The sequence below is a fragment of the Macadamia integrifolia genome, chromosome 10, assembly GCF_013358625.1.
Source record: "Macadamia integrifolia cultivar HAES 741 chromosome 10, SCU_Mint_v3, whole genome shotgun sequence".
NCBI classification, from domain to species: Eukaryota; Viridiplantae; Streptophyta; class Magnoliopsida; order Proteales; family Proteaceae; genus Macadamia; species Macadamia integrifolia.
Genome location: NC_056566.1, coordinates 22,708,161 through 22,717,168, shown reverse-complemented (window position 1 = coordinate 22,717,168; position 9,008 = coordinate 22,708,161). Strand labels below are relative to the sequence as shown.

The window sequence follows — 9,008 nt, the reverse complement described above, 5'->3', positions numbered from 1 at the left end:
TAGGTGTATGTGATCTAAAATGACTTGCATGGCATGTAGAGCATATGATGTGTTGTGATTGTGTGGACTGTTGTGTGTGGTCCACCTCTCTACTTACTGAGCTAGTGAGCTCATTCCACGTATACACCCCTTTTTAGATGATTTTGCAGGTCATGCATCTGAGGAGCTTGGGGTGGGTCCCGCAGTCGAGTTTCCTGAAGAGGATTGGTGGACCCCTGATGAGTTTGAGCACGGCGTAGACTGCGCGTGTGAGAGCTGTGCTGCAGGACAGCAGTTCTGAGGCCGAGCTGAGCTCCAGCCTTGAGATCGAGCCGAGCTGTGTACTCTGATGATTTTGATAAATTCATGTATATATACTTGATATTTGAACTCCATTCTTTTTGTGTATATATCATGCCTTCGGGCCCAAATGTATATAATTATGGTATTATCATTTGGGTATCGAGTATATGGGAATTATTTACAGGTAAAACTTAGTCTTCCGCTGATCTGATGAATTGATGTTAGTGTATGTATGCTGTGGTGGAATACAGTATCTGATGATCCTGGCAGGTTTGGGTTAACCGGTGTTAACTCGGTCACCGCTCCGGTTCAGGGTGAACGGGGTGTGACATAGTATCTTAGGTTATTTGATTTACCATGTACGTTCAATTTCCAGAACAAAATTCTTGTAAGGTGGGGGGATGCTACACATGTGCCCTAACCCGGTCTAATTTGAACTGTTATGATAGGTCTCGAATTGAAAGTGGAAAGCACCACCAGGTTTTAGCTCGTGGTAGCTCATTACCAAAGAGAGAGGGTCATTTTCCAATGCATCTCCTGCCTATCTAATTGGAGGGGATTCAAGCCTTTCGATCCCAGACTGTAAGTGACCCGACACCCCTACACCCGAATCCCGATATATAACAAAATTGCTGGGAGACCATGCACATAACCTAGGGTAGCCACCCATGGTGTGACCAAGTGGGGACAGTAGGCAATCAAGGTACAACACTACCTTTACCACCGGAAACAACCCACTGGAAACAACCTGGGCTGAATCTGATGGCATATTTCTGATGACCATTTAGGCTGCTAGTTGGGTTTCGATGCCTGTGGACCCCACCACTCGCATCGTGAATAGCCTTGAATGACCCCACACTCTCTCCCAAACCCTCTTCATTACTTGTACACACTCTAAGTCAAAGGAGGTGGATCCATGTGGCCCGAATAATGAATTAATCCCCTTAGACCAAAAGAGGGCCCAACCAAACAGGCCTTAGTATTTGACTTACTATAAATATGAGAGGTGAGTTCATTTCTCACCTCTCACTTGTCCAAATCGTAGGAGAGGGAAAGAAGAGGACAAAAGGGAAGAGCAGGAAGGAGAAGAGGAAGGAAGAGGAGATTGGAGCTCACCTTAGCTCTCAGCTTGCCACTCCTTGCTGGAATCTTGTCGGAGGTAAGTGTTACATCTCCTACTAAACACTCTCTCTCTCTCTCTCTCTCTCTCTCTCTCTCTCTCTTCATTTTTACCTAGGATAGTTGAGCAAGAGGTGAACCTTGACCCCGACACCGCCTGGAGCTCGAGGAATGTTCATTTCACCTCCCCGGTGTGATTGTCGAGCTTAAACCAAGTCGGGAGAGCTTCGGCAACACTTGTGACCAAATGCTTATTCTAAGTGTGGGGCAATTCTAATGAGCACATTTATGTGTGAAATCATAGGTAGTAAAGCATGCATTTTACATATTTAGAATGGAGCTACCTTGGGTTTTACTCTCTTTTTGCAAGTTTTCTATTTTCAAGGCCTTAAGGACTATCGAGCACCATATATCCAATTTTACACATAAAGAGGTCCCATTTTTTTTCACAGTTGTGAATATGATGAAATTCTAAGCAAGATGGACATGTTGCATTAAAATTACACATCTGTTTGGTCACCCGTACAAGTGATTATTCTTTTTGGGCCAGAAAAAGAATAATGGATCAGAACTGAACCGAGATGCAGAACCAGCTCGTTTCCAGTTGTCCCAGGTGTACAAAGAATATTCCAAATACCAACAAGGATCGATGGACCCCCCTTGCGTGATTGAAGATTCTTTTTGAACCTCTTGGTTGCTATTTTTTTGGAGATTTTTTTTGAAAGATTTTCTCTCTCCTACTCATCACTTAAAGCAAGGGGCATGGATGGAACTTCCTACTCAATTAGAAGATGTCCAAATCAGCAAAGCAAGGAAAGTAGAAATCATATAAGGGGAGTTTGTGCGCAAGTTTGAAGAGAGAGAGAGAAAAAGAAGGAAATAAAGGAGCAAAAATAGGAAAAAAAGGAAAGAAAAAATAAGAAAAAGGGAAACAAAAAGAAAAAAAAATAGTAGAGATTTTTTCTCTTTCCTATTTTTATCTTATCTCCATTCTTTCCCCTCCACCTCATCGTAAAATTTTCCCAAGGGATCCACCCTTGGGCGTTCTCCTCTTTTCTCCCCTATTTTCTCTCCCTTTTTCTCCTAATTCCTATTTTCCACCTCATCGCCACGATTGTCCAAACCCCACCAAATTGGAGACCCAATTTCCCCAAATCGTTTTTTCCTCTCTCTTTGTTCCTATAAAAGAGGGTCAACCAAGGGAGGGAAGGGTGTCCTCTCTAGTCCCTCTCTTTTTCTAGTTTTCTTCTTCTGGTTTTTTTAGTTATGCTCTCTCTCTCTCTCTGGTCCTTCTTAGTTTTTTTTTTTTTTTTATGCAAGAACTTTTGTAATCTTTTTTTCTTATTAATGCAAGTCTTTGTTTATGTTCTCCAAGACTTTATTGTTCATGCAATTCGAGTTATTCAAAGGTATAATAATTTTACTAGGTGTCAAGAACAAGTTGTGGAGCATCTCTTTCAAGTTCAATTTTTATCTTCATGATTTATTTTCTCTAGGCCTAGAAATTTCAGATTTGATTTAGTTCAGATTTTGTTTTTAGGTTTGGTAGTATTTCAAATCAATCAAGTTTTTAGTTCAAGGATTGAAGTTCAGGTAAGTAGGTTTCTTTATAAGTCTTCTCACCCCCTCTCATTCTCTTTTCTTGTTACCCATTCATTCTTAATTGAGGATTTAAATTTTAGTTTTTACAATGATGCTTTCCCTTTCCCCCAAGGTCCTTGGCTAGATGCATGTGTTGGCTTTGCCCCTCTCTAGCTATGGAACCATCCTTTTACTTTTCTTATTTACTTTGCCTCCTTCCCCCTAAAGCTAAGCTGAGCAGCCCTTGTAAGAATAGCTCTCTAGTCAAGTAGGAAAGCTCATATTATTTATGGTGCATCCCTCGGGCTAAGTAGAGAAACCTACTTGTGTGCCTCTCTCTGGCTTTGTCCCCTTTATTTGCACTTTTCTTTACTTTTCAGCACTTTTTATTTTAGTACTCTTACTTTTAGTTATTTACTTTTTAATTGCGTGGTTTGAGTATTTAAATTCCTAGATGATGAATTTGTTAGGGTTAGATGTGAATGGTTAGGTCATTCAATTTTTAATTTCAATTCCAATTTCCAATTTTCTTAGTTGTGTTGGTTAGGATGTTCTATTAGATGCATTTATTTTAGGTCGGTAGATAGAATTAGATCACCATAATCAATCGTTACACTTTTGCATTACTAAAAGAAGCTAAAAATAAAGTGGCTGCTCTCCTTATGTTCAACCCATTAGCTTCACTGATCCGTATGCTTGCGGTTACTTTTAAAATTCAAACAAGTTTTTGGCACCGTTGTCGAGGAGACAGTTCTGTGTTATTTTTCATTTTCTTTTAGTAAATCGGATTGCTTTGTGTTTCTTTTTTTTTTTTTTTTCATCATTTACTGAATTCTTGATAAGAAAAACTTGCAATAATAGTTGTATCGGTGGAAGTCACCAAGCCTCACAGTATGGTTTAGATAGATTCCACCCTGTAGCAAAACCTCAAGAATTGAGCAACCCCGAATCCCTACCAGTAAGCTCCCAAAAAAAAAAAATCAAAAGAAAAATCAAAAAAAAAAAATTCCATTCTTTTGTGCTTGTCTTATTCTAGCTGTGGATAGTGTCCTATTGCATGAGTATTGGATTGGTACGTAATACTGTGAATCGGTTAGAAAGAAGAAATCCAACAAGTAGGGGCCCTATACGTATACTCTCATCAATACCTTTCATTATGGGAGACCTAGACCAATAGCAAAACCCTCCACCTAAATCTCTGAAAGATATGTTCTACTCTGCTAGAGTAGCCAAGCTTCCTGCATTGTCTAACCACAAGTCCAGGGCAATAATTTTGAGCCCAAATCTTAGTACATCACTATGTTGCCCCACTTTTAGGGGATGACCTCTAAGTATGCATACCTATTTCTAAGGGAATTTGAAGAGGTATGTGTTCTAATTAAGATCCAACAGATTTCTGGTGATACTGTTAAGCTTAGGTTCATCACTTTTGTATTGAAATACAAAACTAAGAAGTGGTTGTATGGGTTACCCACAAATTTCATAACCTCATGGGAATAGTTCACAGTTGGCTTCCTTAAGAAGTTTTTCCCAACTCACAAGACCAATAAGCTTAGAAGTGATATCCTTCAATTTAGGCAAAAGCCTAGTGAATCATTTTTCTAAACTTATGGATAGATTCAAGGATCTACTCCAAGAATGCCCTCACCATGGCCTAGACTTATGGTATTTATGTCAAATAATTTATGAGGGTATTGATTACCACTAAACAAACGAGAGTCTATGTGCCCTAAGGGATTCACATCCTTTATAGATGAAGAAAAGGTATAGGAATTCTTACTTGACTTATCTGACAAAACCCGTGAGTGAGAATCAACCCAAAAAAAGTGAAAGAACCATAAGAGGGAATGGATATTTTGTGGATGGAATAGTAACCAAGGAAGCCCATTTGGATAGCCTTATCAAAAAGATTGAGGCTATTGTTCCTAGAGAGCCATCATCAGTCAATTTGGTTAAGATGTGCAGTTGGTGCCAGTCCTCTAGACATGTTATCGAAGAATGCCCCAACAACTTTGGAGGCATTTCTAATGAAAGTGTCAATGCCTTATATCAAAATAATCCATATAGTAACACTTACAATCCAGGGTGGAGAAATCACTCAAATTTCTCCTGGAACCAGAGCAACCAAGTAGGGCCTTCCAATCTCCATAGTCAAGGTCAACCTGGAACCCAAAGGCCTCCCTTTGCACAACGGCCTTTTGCCCAAAATACTTTTCTTAGGCCAAATGTAGCACCTCAGGTTAGTTTCCCTAGGCCCCCTCTCCTATCATCTTATCAGCAACCCCCTGGGTTTATCAACACTAGAGAGGCAAGTAGAGTAAGTGATTTGGAAAAGACTATGGCCCTCCTCATGACAAGCCATCAAAATCTTATGAGAAAACTCACCCAAGTTGTCTCAATTTTGTATAAGAGAGAGAAGGGAACTTTGCCCAGTTAACCAGAGCCAAAGCCTAGGCATCATCAGCTGGTTAGTTCGCAAGCACCAGCTAATGCATTGTTGAATATAGTACAAGGTCAGACCCAACAAGGGCCCTTTAACCATTGTCATGTTGTTTATACCCTTAGGAGTGATAGATAGTACTAAGAGAGTGTTCCTAAATCTTCCTCATCTATTACTCCTGTTAACTCTCTTTCTGTTGAGGACACAAGTGTGCCTCCTATTTTAGGTTTGTCTGATGAATCTAAAGCAACTAAAGATGATTTGGTTTAGGAAACCAAAAATGATTCTTCTGAAAAAGAGAAAAACCCTAATAGTCTTTATATTCCTCCTGTTCCCTTTCCTAATAGGTTAGTAAACAAAAAGAAGACTGCTTCCATGGATAAGATTTTATGCCCTCTTTGGTATCATTTTTCTTTTTCTTTTTACCTATTTAACAAAAATCATTAGTGAAAGCCATTTTTTATCAAAACATAAAAATGGTTTGGTAATTACTTAACAAAAATAGGATTTTGTGAGAAATAGTTTGGTATCTCTATGTGCAAAATGGTTTTTTGAAGAAATGGGTGAAGAGATTCACTTCAACCATCTTCATTATAACTCTTTTTCTCCACTTTGGATTGAAGAAGAGTGGGTAAGGAGCTTGGATTTCTAATTACAAAGAAAATGACTACGTCACCCCTCCATATTGGGACTTTAAGCATGTGCTCATTAAAGTTCAGCGCAAAAATAACTAAAAATCAATTTTGGCCAAAACACATAAATGACTCTTGATCTCTTTTTAATTTTTGTGTTTTATCAATTTTTTTAATTAGAAACAATCGCCATAAATAACACCAAATTCAGCCAAAACCATTTTCGTGAACAAAGAGGGCCTTAGAAGTCTTCAAAAAGGTAGAAGTGAACATCCCTCTTTTGCATGTTATATCCTAGATCCCCGCCTATGTAAAGGTCCTGAAAGATATGTGTACTCACAAATGTATCACTAGTGTACCCAAAAAGGCGTTCTTGGCAGGAAACATTAGTTCCATAATTACTCAGCCTATAGCAGCCAAGTATAAGGATCCAGGGAGCCTTACCATAACTTGTATCATAGGCAACACCTACATTGAGCATGCCTTATTTGACCTTAGTGTAAGTGTGAATCTTTTGCCTTACCATGTGTACGAGCAACAAGAATTGGGAGAATTGAAAGCCACTAGAACTACTCTTCAGTTGGCAGATAGGTCTATTAAGATTCTTAAAAGGATGGTTGAGGATGTCTTACTTAAAGTAGGGGAATTTATTTTCCCTGTTGATTTCATTATGTTAGATACCAAGCCCTTCTCAACCAAGGATGAGATCCCAATAATTCTAGGAAGACCATTCTTGGCTACCAATAATGCATTAATCAATCGTCGAAATGGTTTCCTAAGGTTATCTTTTGGCAACCAAACTGTTGAGTTTAACATGTTTAGGATAGGCAAGTAACCGCATATAAAAGAAGAGATCAATATGCTTGAGGATTTTTCAGATGATTTAATTACCAACTTTGATATTGATTTTGATTCAGAATTCCAAGAGTTTATAGATGAGTTGGATGATGATAGTGAAACTTTTTATTTTTGAAGTCTTGAGTCTTCACACACCCGTGGAGCCCTTAGGACCCATTTTCCAATTTTATTTCTAAACCTTCCATAGTTGAGCCCCCTAAGCTAGATCTTAAGGAGTTGCCATCTAATTTGAGATATGCTTTCCTAGGGCCTGACCAGACTCTTCCAATAATAATTTCTTCGGATTTGACTTCTAACCAGGAAGAGGAATTACTCAAAGTGTTAAAAGACAATAAGGAAGCCCTAGGTTGGACTATGGCTGACATCAAGGGTATAAGCCCTTCTATTATGCAACATTATGTACATCTTATGGAGGATTCCAAACTATCCATCGAACCCCAAAGAAGAGCTAATCTAGTGATGATGGAAGCCATTAAGAAAGAGATCCTAAAGTACTTGGATCGTGGAATAATTTATCATATTTCTAATAACCAATGGGTAAGCTCAGTTCATGTAGTGCCCAAGAAATTGGGTGTTATTGTAGTTCTCAATGCCAACAATAAACTAATTCCAACCCGTGTCCAAACAAGGTGGAGAGTGTGCATAAACTATAAGAAACTTAACGTGGCAACCTGAAAGGACCACTTCCCTTTGCCATTCATTAATCAGATGTTAGAGAGGTTAGCTGAACAAGAATACTACTATTTTCTTGATGGATATTCCAGCTATAACCTGATCCTAATTGCTTAGATGACCAACATATGACCACTTTTACATGCCCATATGGAACATTTGCTTACAGGCGTATACCCTTTGGGCTTTGCACTACCCCTGCTATGTTTCAACGATGCTTGATGAGCATCTTTTCTGATATGGTAAAAAAAAATTTGGAAGTAATTATAGATGAATTTTCAATTCATGGAAATTCCTATCTTCATCATCTTTCCCTAGTTTTGAAAATGTGCATATCTAAGGATTTGGTTTTAAATTGAAAAAAAATACCATTTCATGGTTAAATCTGGTATTCTTTTAGGTCATGTAGTATCCAAGGAGGGAATTAAGGTTGATAGAGCCAAAGTGGACTTGATTGATAATTTACCACCTCCCCAATCTGTTAAGGACATACGATCTTTTCTAGGGCATTCTGGCTTCTACAGAAGGTTTATTAAGAACTTTAGTCAGTTAGCCCGTCTTCTCACTTCATTAGTTGCCAAAGATCAAACATTTGAATTTTCTAAAGAGTGCCTAGAATCCTTCAAGCAACTTAAGAATGAGTTGACCAATGCACCCATTGTGCAACCACCTGTTTGGACTGAACCTTTTGAACTGATGTGTGATGCTTAAGATTTTGGCATAGGAGTGGTTTTGGATCAAAGGATTAATAAGTTGCCCATTGTCATTTACTATACTAGTAGGACCCTAAATGATGCACAACTCAACTATACAACCACTAAAAAAGAATTTTTAGTTGTTGTGTTTGCATTAGAAAAGTTTCGATCTTACTTAGTTGGTTCACATATTGTGGTGTATACTGATTATTCTGCTCTTAGATACCTAGTTCAGAAGGAGGCCAAAGCTCGTCTCATTAGGTGGATTTTACTTTTACAAGAGTTTGATTTGGAAATTAGAGATAAGAAATGAGTTGAAACCTAGTTGCAAACCATTTATCCCGGCTTCCCAATTCCTTGACTGTCGATTCTCCAGTAAACTAGAATTTTCTAGATGAATAGTTACTTATAGTGTCTAGTGAACCATGGTTTACTGACATTGTTAACTTTTTAGTTTCGGGTGTGACTCCGAATCATTGGTCCACCCAAGATAGGTATCATTTCCTTGCCTAAGTTAAGCATTTCTTTTGGGACAACCCTTATCTTTTTAAAGTTTGTCCTAACCAAATTATCAGACGTTGTGTGCCTGATCATGAGCAACACTCAGTCTTATCTTTTTGTCATGATCATGCATGTGGTAGACACTTTGGACCTAAAAAGATTACCATAAAGGTTCTCCAATGTGGATTTTATTTGCCCACTCTTTTTAGTGATGCTTTTGATTTTTAC

The 9,008-nt window shown here is 38.4% G+C and overlaps 1 non-coding gene across 1 annotated transcript; it reads right to left on the bottom strand.

Annotated features, from left to right (window-relative positions):
- Nucleotides 1–4,530: 4,530 nt before the first annotated feature.
- LOC122092563 lies at nucleotides 4,531–4,638 on the bottom strand. The gene has a single exon (XR_006144216.1). It is a non-coding gene; the product is annotated as a small nucleolar RNA R71 (small nucleolar RNA).
- Nucleotides 4,639–9,008: the final 4,370 nt, after the last annotated feature.